This window comes from Bombina bombina, chromosome 1, assembly GCF_027579735.1.
Source record: "Bombina bombina isolate aBomBom1 chromosome 1, aBomBom1.pri, whole genome shotgun sequence".
Taxonomy (NCBI): Eukaryota; Metazoa; Chordata; class Amphibia; order Anura; family Bombinatoridae; genus Bombina; species Bombina bombina.
Genome location: NC_069499.1, coordinates 1351542431 through 1351563461, shown reverse-complemented (window position 1 = coordinate 1351563461; position 21031 = coordinate 1351542431).

The window sequence follows — 21031 nt, the reverse complement described above, 5'->3', positions numbered from 1 at the left end:
GGTCTCCTCCCCTGACACGTGGGATCCAAGTTCAAGTTGTGCAAATGCTGGTGCATTTTGAGTTGTTGTGTAGAAGTTGGGGTATGCTATTACCCAATGAGAAATTGAATTAAATTATTAAATGTGACCTTTCCATATTTAGCCAAACTTCTGTGTTGCGTCATTATTTCAGGTCGCCATAATGGCAAGGGTGGTAAATGGTGGCATTTGAAGAGTGTGTCATATGTAAAGGTATATGGAAGGTAAATGGAGCCTCTAAGACCTTAATGGTTTCTTGCTTGAGTAAAGGTGTTGTTTATAGTGAACTTAGTAATCGCCCTGTGAATTCTTTTTATACTGTGTTGCTGTTTAGCGCGGCTCTTTGCGAAGATTCCAGAGCTGTAGATAGAATACAGAGTTTCTTTATGGCTTCTTACTACTTTAAAAGCTTGGTGTCAGTGTATATCCGCCACTTACTCAAATTTTTCTTACAGCTATTCAGATGTCTCAGATAAGGCAACTATCTCATAAATTACCCAGAAACCTGCTGTAATGTTATAGAAGTAATAGATAAAACACAGGGTATTTGTATTGCTTCCTGTTGCTTATAAGTAGATAGTGTTGTAAAGCAAACACAAGAGCTACCCAGGATCCTTCTGTATCAATCCAGGGCTATTCGATAAAACACAGAGTCTTTATTTCAATCTCTTGTTGTTTAAGCGCCAGTCAATGTGGGACAGCCACTAAATTCATATATGGCCCCTCTGTAACAATACAAGAGCTGTATATGAAATGCAGGATCCATTTGTATCTTGTTGCTATTTGGTCACATTTTTCAATCCCCTCTACAACTGTAGACCTGTGATTTTAACAACTCACTTCACAACCTCTTGTTTATTTGAATGTAGATGTCGGTGTAGTACAAACATGGGTATTTTGCAATATTCTTCTGCATCAGTTTAAACATTTTCAGCTATAATACAGAGGCTCTTTATCCTTCCTTGCTGTTTAAACACAAGTAATATCAAGAAGACATAACTGTTGCTCGGAATTCCTTTACAGCAATATAAGTGTTATAGATATGGTCCACAGTCTCTTTATGATGTCTTGTTATGTAAGCAAGAATGTTGTATATGATGATCTTAATAATAGCCTTGTGTTCCTTCTATGGTGACTTAAAATGACACTGAACCCAAATGTGTTCATTTGTAATTCTGAAAGAGCATGCAATTTTAATCAACTTTCTAATTTACTCCTATTATCAATTTTTCTTCGTTCTCTTGCTATCCTTTTTTAAAAAAATAAGGCATCTAAGCTTTATTTTGGTTTCAGTACTCTGGACAGCACTTTTTATTGGTGGATGAATTTATCCACCAATCAGCAAGGACAACCCAGGTTGTTCAACAAAAATGGGCCGGCATTCTTGCATTTCAAATAAAGATACCAAGAGAATGAAGATAATTTGATAATAGGAGTAAATTCGAAATTTGATTGAAATTTCATGCTCAATCTGAATCACGAAATTAAATTTTTGGGTAGTGTCCCTTTAAGGTTATAAGTAAAGTATGAGTTATTTTTGTACTGTCTTATTTAAATGCAGTTGCTCATATAAGACAAATATGGGTACTTTACAAGACTTTTCTGCAGCCCTATACTACTTGTGTCTAGAATGGTTGGTTTCTTTTTAGCTTCTTGCTAATTTTGGCCAATCCTTTAATATAGGGTATTTAGAGAGTTTTCCTGAACTCTGTACAAGGTGCACAATTACTTTATACTTTCCTATTATCGTAATGCAAGTAATAATTCAAATATTCTAAGCAAAGCAGAATTTCTCTCTCTTTGTGACTTATTATTTAAATGCTGATGTTAATGTAGGGGGAGTACAGAGATTTCCCAAAACTCTTCTGCAGAGATATAGTTTTACAGGGCTAGTGTCTCTATATTTTCTTGTTATTTGAACACCTGTGGCAATGAGGGGTGAACACAGAAATTGTTCAGGGTTTCTTTACAATGGTATAGAAGTTACAAATCTAGCAGGGAGTTTATTTGTGCCCTCCTGTTATCTAATACGCATGTATCAGTGCATAATAAACATAAGAATTGCGCAAGACTCCTTTATAACAATACATACACCATAAATAAAGTTCAGATTCTTTTCATAGTGCCTTGTTATTTAGATGCAGATGGTCATTTTATATAAGTATTAGAGCTGTGCAGGACCCCTCTGAAGCAATGCCTTAAGCACCTTTCCACAATAATTCCCAACTTGACAGTGTTTTTAGCTTCTTACTGTATATCTCATATTTGTATGTAGTGGGTCAAAGAAAAACTATGTAAGTTTAGTTGATACACAAGTCTCATAATAGTTTCTTATTGTCCTAATTGCCCATGTTTAATATACGGCAATCACATAATTTTAGAATAGACCTTGCTGCAGTAGTGTGAGAATTCTAAGTATAACAAAAAAAACCGCAGTAGCTGTTTATATATTATTTAGCATAGTCCCAGTGCTGTTTATGTGACACAATCACTACATTCGAATTTGTAAAAAAACAGATTTATAGATAACTTAAATTATGCTTACCTTATAATTTTCTTTTCTTCAGGTGGAAAGAGTCCACAGCTGCATTCATTACTTTTGGGAATTCAGAACCTGGCCACCAGGAGGAGACTTAAATACCTCCCCCACTTCCCTCATCCCCCAGTCATTCTGCAGAGGAAACAAGGAACAGTAGAAGAAATATCAGGGTGAAAAGGTGCCAGAAGAACAAAAATAACAGACGCCCCACAGGCGAGGAGCTGGGGACTCTTTCCATCTGAAGAAAAGAAAATTATCAGGTAAGCATAATTTAGGTTTTTCTTCATAAATAGAAAGAGTCCACAGCAGCATTCATTACTTTTGGGAAAACAATACCCAAGCTATAGAGGACACTGAATGCTAAAATGGGAGGGTACAAGAGAAAGCCCATTCTGAGGACACCAGGCCTGAAAACCCCTACACAACAACATCCCGCTTCGTCCGAAGCCGAGAACAACTTTGAAGAAGAAAAAAAAAAAAAAGGAAAAGGCCCAAGGACCCTGACCACAGATAGTCCACAAGCCTTGCTAGAGACCGCAGGAACTAGACTCGAGTCAACAGCCTCCAGGAGACACCGTCGCCCAGCAGTCGGTCTTAAAACAACACACCCCTTACTAAAGAAAGGGAACAAGCTACCGTATTCTTCCACAAAGAAGAAAAGACACAGAGAAAACATGAATGTTCTTGTAAAGCGCAGCTAATCCCCCTTAAGGGACTCAAGGCGCTGCTCATCTTATCAACCTCGAAAGGAGGAAGGCTGAGTAGACCTTGCCGGGGATCAAACTTGCAACCCTCGGTTTGCTACAGTGCAGAGTAGCCAAAGTGCATTAGTATGCTGAGCTAGCTGTCCAGCTAGCATAAGGAACTCCAGACCAACAGAGACCCACCATTCTCATAGAAACAAGGGGATGTAACGCCCATACCCCAGGAATACAGAAACCACGGGATAAGGCCGGGAGTCTAAAACAGACAGGATCTTCCCCTAACACAGTGCAACCGCACTCTAAAAAGCTACTGAAGACGAAGGTCCCCAAGTCGCAAAAAGGTAGCTCAGAATACATAAATATTCAGAAATGAAACCTTGTGCAGCAAGCTCAGATAGGTCTGACAAACAACACCTGAAGCAAAAACACTGCATGCTGCAGTCATGTAAAAATGATTCTGAAACTTGAATACTTGCAGGGCAAGCAGAAAGCAGTTGAAGATAGGATCCTTCAGATTGCTAAGTATCCACTACCCAGCGGATAACGTCGCAGGCTAAGAGCCGCCAGTCCTTCCCACAAACCAAGAACATGGAGAAAGGATAAACCTCAAGAGGCTTACCGTACCTCGAATGCTCCGAGGACAAATTTAGCAGAGCAACAGATCTCAGACCCTGCTCCAACACCGGACCACCTGATCCAACCTCCTACACACAGGGCAGGACAAAGAAGAGAGAGAGGAAACCCCAGCTCATAAGGAAGACAAACTATCCCCTCAAAAGAGAAGGGCACAAATAAGAACAGCGTACATGTCCACAAGACATGAAGCCATAGTATGATCAAAACACGGACCGAAAGAAAAAATCATCCAGACACCACTGTTGACCCAATAGAGAAAAAACTCCCCATGAAGAGGAGCGCACTCCGTCCGAAGGACAAGTCAGGCCTTAGAGTTTATAAACAGTACCCGAAGGTGGATGTGAACTCTGGCCTTCCTGCTTGCAAGCGCAATGAGCTAGCCCCTATGTCGCAACATAGGGTCCCTGACAAAAAACTGGGTTGTCCACAGGATAATAAGTCTTCAGACTTCCAAGAAGGATTTAAGACAAGAACCCTGGACCCGGGACCAAGAATCGTCCTAGAACGAACGACACCCCCAGAGAACACAAAATACCCCGTCTGAAGCAATCAGACTCACAAGGGATGAGAACCAGGACTCACTCGTAATTCCCAGCCGAAAGGGAAGAGAACACCCTTAGCCGGAGGTCAACACCCCCCAACAAGGAGCTAGGCCGCAACAAAGTCACACAATTTCTATAGAGCCCAAAGGCCCCAAGGGCAACACTAAGGGAAATGAGAACGAGAACAGAGTCACCCGAAAGAGAGTAGAAAGAAAGGCTAGTCTCCATAATCCTTTCAGATTAACGTTCCAGAAGACCACACCCAAGGGAGAAGAATGCAAAACATCCCGAACCCAGGCAGAGAAACCTCTCCTAAGCTAAAAGCTTGGAAAAAGAGACAACACCTCCTATCGCCCCTGATATGGAGACCACTAACTCCCGAAGGAAGACAGAGCCTCACGGCCTTCACTTCCTAATTAAGTGTCCAAAGCCACCAGAAAAAAATGGACGAAGTCCAGAAAGTCTCAACCCAAAGAGAACCTCTAAAAGAAACACATAAAAGGACACTTCCAAAGAGACCATTAAAGGCAAAAACATAAATACGGTGGTATGAAGGACCTAAATCCTCCAAGCCTCCAAACCACAACGGGAAGGAACACTCTAGTTCCCAGAAAAATCGGAAACAACTGAGCATGTCGCCGTGGATCTCAACAGAGTCCCGGCCCACTAGCGTGAAAGGCGAATGAGGACTGAACCAATGCCCCATGCCCCTAAGCAAACACGGACCCTCAAGTCCTCTCAGGATGCTAGTTGAAGCTTGAAAAATAAAACAAGTAAACAACACAAATTATATTGTGATCACTAGGCGCCCTCACAGGACCAACCGGACATAAAAAGGCGCCACGTGTCTGAACTAGGATTTGTACCCCGTCAGGACCAGCCTGAAACCAAGGGCCCTAGCACTGTCAAGGCCACATAGAGTCTCCCCCGAGATGGAGGAATAAAGAACAGTCAGACAGACTTTTGTAAACAGTGCAACCACAAAATCATGAGTATCAATTCCAGAGAAGAAACTTCCAGAAGGAAACATTACATCACAACATGAGCTTTAGACCAAATAAAAATCATCCTCACCAGATGAAAATAAAAGATAAGGCAACCCATAGGTTATCGCCCAGGAGGAACGGACAGACCCACAGGGGTCTGAGACTTCCAAGCTCAGAACAGGAAAAGGATACACAAATAACAAAGACTATAAGAAGATTACTTCATCCCCTTATGTCTATGCATGCAAGCCAGTCGAAGATTAAGACTAAGAATCCCCAGACCCATTAAGAGTGTAATCCTCCAGCAACGCCAAAAACGTACCTTAGTAGAACATGAAGGCGAGCCAGTCTATAACGAAAAGGCGGAACATACCTCCGCCGGGACAAAAGAAAACACTGGCCATGAGGTTGACCCCTGACGCCTCAGGGGCAGTCGCTCCCCCAGAAGGCTGAACTGGACCAGTCGATCCCACGCCTGATGAGCCCCAGTTAACGGAACACGGACAATATGCCGGGAGGTGCAGATGCGCCAGCGCCAAAGATATGGCCATGCGGAACCGTGTTGTAACCTCCGGTGGGAACAGGCCACACTCCCTAGAAGGATAAGTAGCGTTTGGGTTACTTGCATGCGTAGTAAGAGTTGGTGGTAGGGAACTTGTCTCGTGAGAAATAGAATCCCCAGAGACGGATGGCTCAGTGTGCACCTGATTCCCCCCCCAAAGAACAGAGCACTCTAAAACGGCATTCAAAACATAACTGATGGGCATGTATCACCCGGACCAATTCATATTCTTCGCAAGAAGTAGAGTCTGAATCATCATCTCCAAAAAATCAGAATCCTCCATAACTGGGACACTGAATAAAAAATGGACCAATAAGAAAAAATCTAAACGGCACCTTACACCCCCAATGGCTGGGGAACTCTCCACCTCCAGAGAACCAGACACCAGCGGACCAGGATTTCTCCATCGCCACGCGGTCAGGAAAGCGGAAATGGGGTCACAAGGTAAACATGCAAAAGCGTGTCTGACCGTAAAGGCTGCGTCACTAGACATAGGCCATGATGTTCCAAAATAGCCATGAGCCGAAGCAACACTACACAGTGCAGACAGAATCACATAAACATGATTATAAACCCCCCCTGTTCAATAACCCCCTCAGGAGATATTAACCCTTAATTCCTAGATACAAAAAGGAGCCTCACTGAGACCCTATGTTAAAGTTATCCCCAAAAGGTTGTAACCCTTCTCGGATCAACAGTTCTAATTACAATACATCCATGATGAAAGTAAAATGAAACGATCTTACTAGAATCTACGCCATGGAACAGGAACACGGCCCTTCAAATGTGACAGATAGTAGCGTCGCTTCTGCCATGGACTTGAGAGAAAAAAGAAGGCATCGAAACTCGTCAAAACTGATTGCTTGTGGAGCTGTTAATGAGTCGGGATGGTTTCGCAGAAAGACTCTCCCTGCATCTCCGGACTTTAACTTTCACCCATGCTCTCACTGAGAGGCTGACAGGACTACTTAAAACTCCAGTCCCATGCCGAAGATTACTACCCTCCATAAGAGACTATCAAAAACATCTGACACTTCTCTGCCAACCTCCTGGGACGAAAGGTAAAGAATGACTGGGGGATGAGGGAAGTGGGGGAGGTATTTAAGCATTTGGCTGGGGTGTCTTTGCCTCCTCCTGGTGGCCAGGTTCTGAATTCCCAAAAACAATGAATGCAGCTGTGGACTCTTTCCATTTATGAAGAAAAATGTGTTTATATGGATCCTTTTGTTCCCATCCGATATTTTTACTGTGTTTGTTGCAAAGTGTTACTTATTTTAGTTCTTTACAAATTTCTACGTTACCCCAACATAAAAATTTCTACGTTACCCCAACATCAGTTAATTTTGTCTGGAAGTTCTTGCTGTGCGGTCCAGTCTTGGCTAACAGCATTGTTGAGCAAGGCGTATTTAATGCAGGGTGCCGTTCTTATAAGTTATCCCTTGTCGGGTAGCTCACTGCGTTATACCTTAGGTTCAGCTCTTCAAAAAATGGCGCCATCTCAAGGTCTTTATAAATTGAAAAAAAGACTTCCACGGAGGCTGTGGGGTAGTAGGGTTCCCCTCACATATAACAATCCGGTGGGTGAAGTAACCAGGAAGTCCCCAGGCAAGTAGTAGTGCTCAATGGGTTGTATGTGGGAACTACTGGCCATTGTATACTTTGTTTGTGACTCGCTCAATGTACACAGCCAAGAAACACTGCCATTCAGTAGCACCGCCCACCGGAAGCCAGCTTTATCATTTCTACTTTAAACGTGGAGATACTGACAAGTAAGGTTACATATGCACTGATGCTTGGCTTCACATAGACTAGTTTGTCAATATCTCCACAACTATAGCAGCAATGCAGATGCATTGCTCTGCCTTTTGTCAGCATACAATGTGGATAGGGAACTGGGACCTTAAAATTAGGGTGCAGGGGGGGGGGAATCAAGAAAACAAGGTTTATAAGCATAAAGTCATCGAATAGGAAGCACACAAAGGTACAGTAAGCTATATACAGAAGAGAACATTCCCACATTTACTTCTAATTAATATGTGTGCCTCAGTAATAACCTATATATATATAAAATATACTTAATTTGCTGACACAAAAAGGATATAATCACCCTTTACTGACCATGTCCCTTCTTAATAGGTAGATGGCACATATATATATATATATATGTATACATTTATACAAGGAAGTTATTGTGGATTTCTCTGACAGGCTTAGGTAATCAGTGACAATATACAGTGGAGAATTAGCTATTCATTTAAAGAACCTAGCCTTTATCTTAGGTATGTGGACTGCGAACACTACAGTTGAATGTATTTGTGAAAAATTGTATTCTAAAGAAGTGGCTACCAAGTTAACATTGGTTAAGGCTGGTCTTCAGTCAGCTTTCAAATATTAGATAGACAATATGTTTGAACCAGAACAAGAACATGGGAACTTGAAGAAGCAAAAACATAATTTATGCTTACCTGATAAATTCCTTTCTCCTGTAGTGTGATCAGTCCACGGGTCATCATTACTTCTGGGATATTACTCCTCCCCAACAGGAAGTGCAAGAGGATTCACCCAGCAGAGCTGCCATATAGCTCCTCCCCTCTACGTCACCTCCAGTCATTCGACCAAGGACCAACGAGAAAGGAGAAGCCAAAGGGTGTAGTGGTGACTGGAGTATAATTTAAAAAATATTTACCTGCCGTAAAAAACAGGGCGGGCCGTGGACTGATCACACTACAGGAGAAAGGAATTTATCAGGTAAGCATAAATTATGTTTTCTCCTGTTAAGTGTGATCAGTCCACGGGTCATCATTACTTCTGGGATACCAATACCAAAGCAAAAGTACACGGATGACGGGAGGGACAGGCAGGCTCTTTATACAGAAGGAACCACTGCCTGAAGAACCTTTCTCCCAAAAATAGCCTCCGAAGAAGCAAAAGTGTCAAATTTGTAAAATTTGGAAAAAGTATGAAGCGAAGACCAAGTTGCAGCCTTGCAAATCTGTTCAACAGAGGCCTCATTCTTAAAGGCCCAAGTGGAAGCCACAGCTCTAGTGGAATGAGCTGTAATTCTTTCAGGAGGCTGCTGTCCAGCAGTCTCATAAGCTAAACGTATTATGCTACGAAGCCAAAAAGAGAGAGAGGTAGCAGAAGCTTTTTGACCTCTCCTCTGACCAGAGTAAACGACAAACAGGGAAGACGTTTGTTGAAAATCTTTAGTTGCCTGTAAATAAAATTTTAGGGCACGAACTACATCCAGATTGTGCAGAAGTCGTTCCTTCCTTGAAGAAGGATTTGGACACAAGGATGGAACAACAATCTCTTGATTGATATTCCTGTTAGTGACTACCTTAGGTAAGAACCCAGGTTTAGTACGCAGAACTACCTTATCCGAGTGAAAAATCAAATAAGGAGAATCACAATGTAAGGCTGATAACTCAGAGACTCTTCGAGCCGAGGAAATAGCCATTAAAAATAGAACTTTCCAAGATAACAACTTTATATCAATGGAATGAAGGGGTTCAAACGGAACGCCCTGTAAAACGTTAAGAACAAGGTTTAAACTTGTCAGGCTTTTGGCTGTACTGTTTCCTTAATTAGAATTCAACCAATCATATCTTACTTACTCTCATAAAACACCTGTTCACTGAACACACCTTGCTTAGTATTTTGTTATTTTCCTCAGAGTAACACTGAGCCTCTGATACCTCTGGAAGGTTAATATTGTATCTAAACTTATCAGCAACTCCAGTTACCTCATTCAAGATCTACCTACTACGGATTCAATACTTATTTCCAGCCTATTGCAACATCTTTTGGAAATCTTACTTTGGCAAGTACTTTTCATTTATTCAAGACTGTCTTTATTTTGGGAAGTTACGTTACCTGTTTCATCTTATCAGCTCATATTATTTAACAACCAAGTCTGTGGCTGCCATAAAGAATAACCGGTTATTGAAGCTCTTATCTGTTAATCTTATTTGTTCTGTTATATTATCCTTATGTTGATTTCTGCTGCACCGGAGAATCGTGACGTCACACGCTGACTGTTAGCTGGCTTCAGCGTGTCTCTGCTGCTGCTGCAGCCGCAGCCCACAGAACCCGGAAGTGTTTGTCCTTACTTACCGCACTCACAGTTTTCAAGGTACATTACTACGTTTGCAACTATAATCATATCTGCAGAAGTTCTCCATTATAACATTCTATCAATACTACATTGGATAAGACTAACTTGCTGTGTGTTCTATATCTCATGTTACGCAATATATTATAATTATACCTTACTTATTCTTAAGAAAGTTTCACCTATTCCTATATCCTTTTGTATTATTACAAGCCTGCTTATTTCTAAGTTTGCATTTGATTTTGATTCCTATAATACAGATAATACTTTAGTGTGTACTTTTTGTAGGGAAACATTAATCTATATTAACTGCACATATATCCATATGGGTTTACCAAGTAATAGTACTCTCAATTGATATTGTGCTACATACCTATACTAGTAATCAAACTAAGCAGGATTGATTATTACATAATACTAAGCCTTAAAAGAAAATGGAACCTGCTGAAATTCCCCAAGTAGTCTATAACCTGAGTCAAAAGGTAGACAAAATGGGACAGGCTATCTTGGACTTACAACTAGAAAATCAGGTTCTCAGAGAGCTTATAAAGGAGGTAAAAGAACAACAAACCCCCAGTTCTGAACCACAGATAAGCTTGCCAGAATTATATAATGGTAATAGGAAAACCTATAGGCAGTTTAAAAATGCCTGCTACCTGCTCTTCAATTTAAAACCAAAAACTTACCCCACTGACAGGGTAAGGGTTTTGTCTACAATATCTTTTCTAAGATCTGAACCCAGAATTTGGGCAGATCATTTGTGTGAAACAAATGACCCTCTACTAGATTCACTAACAAATTTTTTCCAAGCCATGGATGAGCTATATAGAGATACTGATATTCAACTAACGGCTGAACAAAAGATGAGGAGCTTAAAACAAGGAAAAAAGACAGTGGAGGAATATACCACTGAATTTAAGCTGTACGCATCAGACTCTGCATGGAGTTTGGTTTCGCTCAGAAACCAATTTAGATTGGGACTGTCTGATCCTGTTAAGGATGAGCTAGCACGTATAGAGCTTCCAAGTACCCTGGATGCATTAATAAAAGTCTCAACCCAAATTGACCGGAGGCTCAGGGAACGCAAAGCTGAACGTGGTTATTCAGATCCAACATTTAAAGCCACTATGTCCACCTCTGCACACATAAAATCACCTCCAATGGAGCGTGTCACCCCCATGGAAATAGGAGTTATTCGTGGACCATTAACCCCTGAAGAAAGGATAAGAAGAAGAACTAATCACCTCTGTATGTATTGTGCAAATCCCAGTCATACAGTTATGAATTGTCCAACATTACAAAAAAAAAATAAAAAGAGTAAGTTTGCTCATATTAACAATACTCAAAGTCTAGATAAACAAATTTCTTATTGCAAACTATCTCTCCTTTTGCAGTGGGACCTTAATAGATTGGCTACTTCTGCCATCGTTGACTCTGGAGCCTTTGGAAACTTTATAGACAAATCTACTGTATTGAAAAATAAAATACCTATTGTATTAAAGAAAACACCAGTTTCAATCAAAGTTATTGATGGCTCTGTAATTGCAAATAGTCCTATAACTCACAACACAGTACCTATATTAGTTATTACTGAAGATGGCCACACCGAATATATAACATTCGATGTAATTCCATCACCTCATTTCCCTATTGTATTAGGGTTATACTGGCTTCAGACACACAATCCCTATATTGATTGGTCTACTTTAACTGTTGCCTTCCAATCAAAATTCTGTGAAAATACATGCTTCCCACATCATAAAATACTACACACAGAATTAGAACAGATTCAAATTCCGGAACCATACCAGGACTTCATAGAGGTCTTTAGTAAAGTTGAGGCAGAAACTCTTCCACCTCATCGGGTTTATGATTGCCCAATTGAATTAATTCCAGGTGCAACATTACCAGTTGGTCATTTGTATCCATTGAGTCACCCTGAGTTATTACATCTTAAACAATACTTACAAGATAATCTTAGAAAGGGTTTCATTAGACCCTCATCTTCACCCACAGCAGCTGGAATGTTCTTTGTAACCAACAAAGACAATTCCCTCAGGCCGATAATAGATTACCGAGAGCTTACTAAACGGACGGTAAAAAACCGATATCCGTTACCTCTCATACCAGAATTAATTGAAAGATTAAGTAATGCTACCATCTTTACTAAGTTGGACTTGCGTGGGGCATACAATCTCATACGTATAAGAGGAGACGAATGGCTCACAGCATTCAGAACTCGCTATGGACTCTATGAGTACCTAGTGATGCCATTCGGTCTCTGTAATGCCCCCGCAACGTTCCAACACTTTATTAATGATATCTTCCGGGATTTATTAGACATATGTCTAGTAGTATACTTAGACGACATCCTAATTTACTCCAACAATTTGCCAGAACATATAAAACATGTCCGTTGGGTATTAGCTCGGTTACAAACACATAAACTATATGCCAAATTAGAAAAGTGTTCATTCCACAATACCACTATCTCATTCTTAGGCTACACTATATCTCCTGCTGGTATCCAAATGCAAACCGAGAAGGTTGATTCAGTAAAAAATTGGCCAACTCCTAAAGATAAGAAGTCTCTCCAAAGGTTTTTGGGGTTTGCCAATTATTACAGGAAATTTATAAAGAATTTTTCATCAATAGTGAGACCACTCACACAACTTACTGGTTCAACCCAACAATTTCATTGGAATCAAAGTCATTCCAAAGTATTTGAATTCTTGAAACAAACTTTCACAGAAGCACCCATACTTAAATTTCCTAATGTTGATTTACAATACGTATTGGAAGTTGATTCCTCAGACTTTGCGATTGGGGCAGTACTTTCACAACAGAAAACACCTAAAGATCCTCTACATCCAATCTCCTACTTTTCAAAAAGTATGACATCAGCAGAGAGGAATTACGCAATAGGAGACAAAGAATTACTCGCTATCCGTAAATCTTTAGAATTTTGGAGACACCTACTAGAAGGTGCAAAAATGCCCTTCATAATTTACACTGACCACAAAAACCTCCAATACCTGCAAAATAACAAGACTCTATCAGCTAGACAGGTACGGTGGAGTCTCTACTTTGCAAGATTCGACTTTCAAATCCAATACCGCCCAGCAAACAAAAATGGAAAAGCGGATGCACTCTCTCGACAACTATCCGAACCTATTCCTAACGAAAATCCTACTGCTATAATTCCTCCTGAACGCTTCATCGGATTAACTTCAGACTTTCTAACTGATATAAAGAACTCTTCAAAAAATTCACCTACTGACACTAAGGTTCCTTTGGAATTGAAGGACGGATTATACTACTACAAGAATATGATTTATATTCCTAAAGAATTGAGACAACAAATTTTACAACATCACCATGATTCACCCTTAGCGGGACATCCAGGGGAATCACGCACCATCGAACTTATAACAAGGACATATTGGTGGCCTCATTTGAAGGAAACTGTTTCAGATTATATTAAGACTTGTGTTACTTGTCAAGTATGCAAAACTGAGCGGAAATTACCTTATGGACTTTTAATATCAATTCCAACATCTGACAGACCTTGGAAACAAGTAGGAGTTGACTTCATTGTGGATTTACCTCCATCAAAGAATTATACCACCATCATGGTAGTTGTTGATAGTTTCACCAAAATGTCGCATTTTATTCCATTTCATAAGCTTCCCACTTCAGCAGAAACAGCTAACTTATTTATACAACATGTGATTCGGCTTCATGGGGTACCAACAGTTTTGATATCTGACAGGGGTTCCCAGTTCACATCTAAATTCTGGAAAAGTCTCTGTCAATCTCTTAACATAACCCATCAATACACCACTGCATTTCATCCACAAGCAAACGGACAGGTTGAGAGAATCAATCAATGGTTAGATGAGTACCTACAATGTTTTTGTTCCTACCAGCAAGACAATTGGATAACATACTTACCCTTCGCTGAATTTTCCTACAATAATCTAACCAATTCATCCACAAAATTATCTCCATTCTTCGCAAATTATGGGTACCATCCAACCATCACTTCAATTAGTACTTCTCCTTCCAATTCTCCTCTTGTAGATGAATGGAATAATGCACTTCTAGACAATTTTCGGGTTATTAAGGAAAACATTTCAAAAGCTCAGACTTCCCAAAAGCACTATTATGATTTGAGACACAGACAACCACCTTCATATCAAATTGGAGACCAGGTATGGTTGTCAACTAAAAACCTAAAGCTACATCTTCCTAGTAGGAAAATGACACAAAAATTCTGTGGACCATTCCCTATCACTAGGGTAATAAATCAGAATGCAGTCACTCTGGATTTACCTTCATCTATGAGAATACATCCGACTTTCCATGTTTCCCTCCTCAAACCATACGTTCCTACTAGAAATAACACACCCCAATTACTACCAACCACTTCCATCCAAGACTCAGAAATCTATGAAGTTAAAGAAGTACTTGACTCAAGGTTTTCCAAGGGTATTCTGGAATATTTAATTAGGTGGAAGGGGTACTCGGAGGAAGATGACTCTTGGGAACCCGCATCTAATCTTAATGCTCCTCGACTTGTTTCCCAATTCCACAGGAGATATCCAGATCGCCCCAGACTTCAAGCTGAGGATCAGCTTGTTTCAGGGGGGAGTCATGTCAGGCTTTTGGCTGTACTGTTTCCTTAATTAGAATTCAACCAATCATATCTTACTTACTCTCATAAAACACCTGTTCACTGAACACACCTTGCTTAGTATTTTGTTATTTTCCTCAGAGTAACACTGAGCCTCTGATACCTCTGGAAGGTTAATATTGTATCTAAACTTATCAGCAACTCCAGTTACCTCATTCAAGATCTACCTACTACGGATTCAATACTTATTTCCAGCCTATTGCAACATCTTTTGGAAATCTTACTTTGGCAAGTACTTTTCATTTATTCAAGACTGTCTTTATTTTGGGAAGTTACGTTACCTGTTTCATCTTATCAGCTCATATTATTTAACAACCAAGTCTGTGGCTGCCATAAAGAATAACCGGTTATTGAAGCTCTTATCTGTTAATCTTATTTGTTCTGTTATATTATCCTTATGTTGATTTCTGCTGCACCGGAGAATCGTGACGTCACACGCTGACTGTTAGCTGGCTTCAGCGTGTCTCTGCTGCTGCTGCAGCCGCAGCCCACAGAACCCGGAAGTGTTTGTCCTTACTTACCGCACTCACAGTTTTCAAGGTACATTACTACGTTTGCAACTATAATCATATCTGCAGAAGTTCTCCATTATAACATTCTATCAATACTACATTGGATAAGACTAACTTGCTGTGTGTTCTATATCTCATGTTACGCAATATATTATAATTATACCTTACTTATTCTTAAGAAAGTTTCACCTATTCCTATATCCTTTTGTATTATTACAAGCCTGCTTATTTCTAAGTTTGCATTTGATTTTGATTCCTATAATACAGATAATACTTTAGTGTGTACTTTTTGTAGGGAAACATTAATCTATATTAACTGCACATATATCCATATGGGTTTACCAAGTAATAGTACTCTCAATTGATATTGTGCTACATACCTATACTAGTAATCAAACTAAGCAGGATTGATTATTACAAAACTCCATGGCGGAGCAACAGTTTTAAACACAGGCTTAATCCTGGCCAAAGCCTGACAAAAAGCCTGAACGTCTGGAACTTCTGACAGACGTTTGTGCAACAGAATGGACAGAGCTGAGATCTGTCCCTTTAAGGAACTAGCGGATAAACCCTTTTCTAAACCTTCTTGTAGAAAAGACAATATCCTAGGAATCCTAACCTTACTCCAAGAGTAACCTTTGGATTCGCACCAATATAGGTATTTACGCCATATTTTATGGTAAATCTTTCTGGTAACAGGCTTCCTAGCCTGTATTAAGGTATCAATAACTGACTCAGAAAAACCACGTTTTGATAAAATCAAGCGTTCAATTTCCAAGCAGTCAGCTTCAGAGAAGTTAGATTTTGATGTTTGAAAGGACCCTGTATCAGAAGGTCTTGTTTCAGAGGTAGAGACCAAGGAGGACAGGATGACATGTCCACCAGATCTGCATACCAAGTCCTGCGTGGCCATGCAGGCGCTATTAGAATCACTGATGCTCTCTCCTGTTTGATTCTGGCAATCAATCGAGGAAGCATCGGGAAGGGTGGAAACACATAAGCCATCCTGAAGGTCCAAGGTGCTGTCAAGGCATCTATCAGGACCGCTCCCGGGTCCCTGGATCTGGACCCGTAACGAGGAAGCTTGGCGTTCTGTCGAGACGCCATGAGATCTATCTCTGGTTTGCCCCAATGTCGAAGTATTTGGGCAAAGACCTCCGGATGAAGTTCCCACTCCCCCGGATGAAAAGTCTGACGACTTAAAAAATCCGCCTCCCAGTTCTCCACTCCCGGGATGTGGATTGCTGACAGGTGGCAAGAGTGAGACTCGGCCCAGCGAATTATCTTTGATACTTCCATCATTGCTAGGGAGCTTCTTGTCCCTCCCTGATGGTTGATGTAGGCTACAGTCGTGATGTTGTCCGACTGAAACCTGATGAACCCCCGAGTTGTCAACTGGGGCCAAGCCAGAAGGGCATTGAGAACTGCTCTCAATTCCAGAATGTTTATTGGTAGGAGACTCTCCTCCTGATTCCATTGTCCCTGAGCCTTCAGAGAATTCCAGACGGCGCCCCAACCTAGTAGGCTGGCGTCTGTTGTTACAATTGTCCAGTCTGGCCTGCTGAATGGCATCCCCCTGGACAGATGTGGCCGAGAAAGCCACCATAGAAGAGAATTTCTGGTCTCTTGATCCAGATTCAGAGAAGGGGACAAGTCTGAGTAATCCCCATTCCACTGACTTAGCATGCACAATTGCAGCGGTCTGAGGTGTAGGCGTGCAAAGGGAACTATGTCCATTGCCGCTACCATTAAGCCGATTACCTCCATGCATTGAGCCACTGACGGGTGTTGAATGGAATGAAGGACACGGCATGCACTTTGAAGTTTTGTTAACCTGTCTTCAGTCAGGTAAATTTTCATTTCTACAGAATCTATAAGAGTCCCCAGGAAGGGAACTCTTGTGAGTGGAAAGAGAGAACTCTTCTTTTCGTTCACCTTCCATCCATGCGACCTTAGAAATGCCAGTACTAACTCTGTATGAGACTTGGCAGTTTGAAAGCTTGAAGCTTGTATCAGAATGTCGTCTAGGTACGGAGCTACCGAAATTCCTCGCGGTCTTAGTACCGCCAGAAGAGCACCCAGAACCTTTGTGAAGATTCTTGGAGCCGTAGCCAATCCGAATGGAAGAGCTACAAACTGGTAATGCCTGTCTAGAAAGGCAAACCTTAGATACCGGTAATGATCTTTGTGGATCGGTATGTGAAGGTAAGCATCTTTTAAATCCACTGTGGTCATGTACTGACCCTTTTGGATCATGGGTAAAATTGTCCGAATAGTCTCCATTTTGAACGATGGAACTCTTAGGAATTTGTTTAGGATCTTTAAATCCAGGATTGGCCTGAAAGTTCCCTCTTTTTTGGGAACCACAAACAGATTTGAGTAAAACCCTTGTCCCTGTTCCGACCGTGGAACTGGATGGATTACTCCCATTAATAAAAGCTCTTGTACGCAGCGTAGAAACGCCTCTTTCTTTATTTGGTTTGTTGACAACCTTGACAGATGAAATCTCTCTCTTGGGGGAGAGTATTTGAAGTCCAGAAGGTATCCCTGAGATATTATCTCTAGCGCCCAGGGATCCTGGACATCTCTTGCCCAAGCCTGGGCGAAGAGAGAAAGTCTGCCCCCCACTAGATTCGTTCCCGGATCGGGGGCCCTCAATTCATGCTGTTTTAGGGGCAGCAGCAGGTTTCCTGGCCTGCTTGCCCTTGTTCCAGGACTGGTTAGGTCTCCAGCCTTGTCTGTAGCGAGCAACAGATCCTTCTTGTTTTGGAGCAGAGGAAGTTGATGCTGCTCCTGCTTTGAAATTCCGAAAGGAACGAAAATTAGACTGTCTAGCCTTAGGTTTGGCTCTGCCTTGAGGCAGGGCATGGCCTTTACCTCCTGTAATGTCAGCGATAATTTCTTTCAATCCGGGCCCGAATAAGGTCTGCCCTTTGAAAGGTATATTAAGTAATTTAGACTTAGAAGTAACGTCAGCTGACCAGGATTTTAGCCACAGTGCTCTGCGCGCCTGAATGGCGAATCCGGAATTCTTAGCCGTAAGCTTAGTTAAATGTACTACGGCATCTGAAATAAATGAGTTAGCTAACTTAAGAGCTTTAAGCTTGTGTGTAATCTCATCTAATGGAGCTGATTCAAGTGTCTCTTCCAGAGACTCAAACCAAAATGCTGCTGCAGCCGTGACAGGCGCAATGCATGCAAGGGGTTGCAATATAAAACCTTGTTGAACAAACATTTTCTTAAGGTAACCCTCTAACTTTTTATCCATTGGATCTGAAAAGGCACAGCTATCCTCCACCGGGATAGTGGTACGCTTAGCTAAAGTAGAAACTGCTCCCTCCACCTTAGGGACCGTTTGCCATAAGTCCCGTGTGGTGGTGTCTATTGGAAACATCTTTCTAAATATCGGAGGGGGTGAGAACGGCACACCGGGTCTATCCCACTCCTTAGTAACAATTTCAGTAAGTCTCTTAGGTATAGGAAAAACCTCAGTACTCGACGGTACCGCAAAATATTTATCCAACCTACACATTTTCTCTGGTATTGCAACTGTGTTACAATCATTCAGAGCCGCTAACACCTCCCCTAGTAATACACGGAGGTTTTCCAGCTTAAATTTAAAATTTGAAATATCTGAATCCAATCTGTTTGGATCAGAACCGTCAGCCGCAGAATGAAGCTCTCCGTCCTCATGTTCTGCAAGTTGTGACGCAGTATCTGACATGGCCCTAACATTATCAGCGCACTCTGTTCTCACCCCAGAGTGATCACGCTTACCTCTTAGTTCTGGTAATTTAGCCAAAACTTCAGTCATAACAGTAGCCATATCCTGTAATGTGATTTGTAATGGCCGCCCAGATGTACTCGGCGCCACAGCGGGAGATGCAGGTACTGACACGTGAGGCGAGTTAGTCGGCATAACTCTCCCCTCGTTGTTTGGTGAAATGTGTTCAATTTGTACAGATTGACTTTTATTTAAAGTAGCATCAATGCAGTTAGTACATAAATTTCTATTGGGCTCCACTTTGGCATTAGCACATATAGCACAGATGTCTTCCTCTGAATCAGACATGTTTAACACACTAGCAAATAAACTAGCAACTTGGAAATACTTTTCAAGTAATTTACTATAATATGAAAACGTACTGTGCCTATAAGAAGCACAGAAAGAGTTATGACAGTTGAAAGTTAATAAACTGAAAGGTTATAGCATCAAATCTTTGTAAAAAACACAATTTTAGCAAAGGCTTGTTCCCATTAGCAAAGGATAACTAGCCCTGATAGCAGAAAAAAAGTTACAGAAATAAACGTTTTTTATCACAGTCAACTACAATCTCACAGCTCTGCTGTGAGTGATTACTTCCCTCAAAACAAGTTTTGAAGACCCCTGAGTTCTGTAGAGATGAACCGGATCATGCAGGAAATACAATGAGCTTCTGACTGAATTTTTTGATGCGTAGCAAAAGCGCCAAAAAAGGCACCTCCCCCTCACACACAACAGTGAGAGAGATCAGTAAACTGTCATAAATTAAATAAAAACAACTGCCAAGTGGAAAAAAATAGTGCCCAAAATATTTTATTCACCCAGTACCTCAGAAAATGAAACGATTTTACATGCCAGCAAAAAACGTTTAACATAAATTAAGTGTTATTAAAAAGCCTGTTGCTAGTCCCTGCAAATTAGGCTAAAGTCTTATGCACACAGTATAATTCCAGTGAAGTGCCATTCCCCAGAATACTGAAGTGTAAAATATACATACATGACAGCCTGATACCAGTTGCTGCTACTGCATTTAAGGCTGAGTTTACATTATATCGGTATGGCAGAATTTTCTCATCAATTCCATTGTCAGAAAATAATAAGCTGCTACATACCTCTATGCAGATTAATCTGCCCGCTGTCCCCTGATCTGAAGTTTACCTCTCCTCAGATGGCCGAGAAACAGCAATATGATCTTAACTACGCCGGCTAAAATCATAGTAAAAACTCAGGTAGATTCTTCTTCAAATTCTACCAGAGAAGGAATAACACACTCCGGTGCTATTATAAAATAACAAACTTTTGATTGAAGGTATAAAACTAAGTATAATCACCATAGTCCTCTCACACATCCTATCTAGTCGTTGGGTGCAAGAGAATGACTGGGGGTGACGTAGAGGGGAGGAGCTATATGGCAGCTCTGCTGGGTGAATCCTCTTGCACTTCCTGTTGGGGAGGAGTAATATCCCAGAAGTAATGATGACCCGTGGACTGATCACACTTAACAGGAGAAAGCAAGGACATTTTTTAACAATTTTACAGTAGAAACAAAGAATTTAACTGTAAATAAGAACCAGAAGGCCCATCAAGTCTAACCATATTACATGTTACTCTTTTGCAGTCCCTGTGTTTACCACCTCTATTGGAAGTTTATCATATGAATCCATCACCCTTCCTGTAAAAAAACCCAACTGTTTTATCACTTTCTCCTGAATCTGCTACCCCTTAATTTAAGATTGTGACCCCTGGTTTTGGTATTTGTTGTTTTGTGGAACAGGTTTTCAGCTTCGACTTTATTAAGTCCCTTCATATATTTGAAGGTTTCTATAATGTCACCTCTTTCGCTTTCCATGTCACCAGTAGAGGTACTATAATATAGGATATATGGATATTTTCTGGGAATAGGATTACCTTCACTAACAGATTCTTACCATGATGTGAAATTCTAGAATCTTTACTATA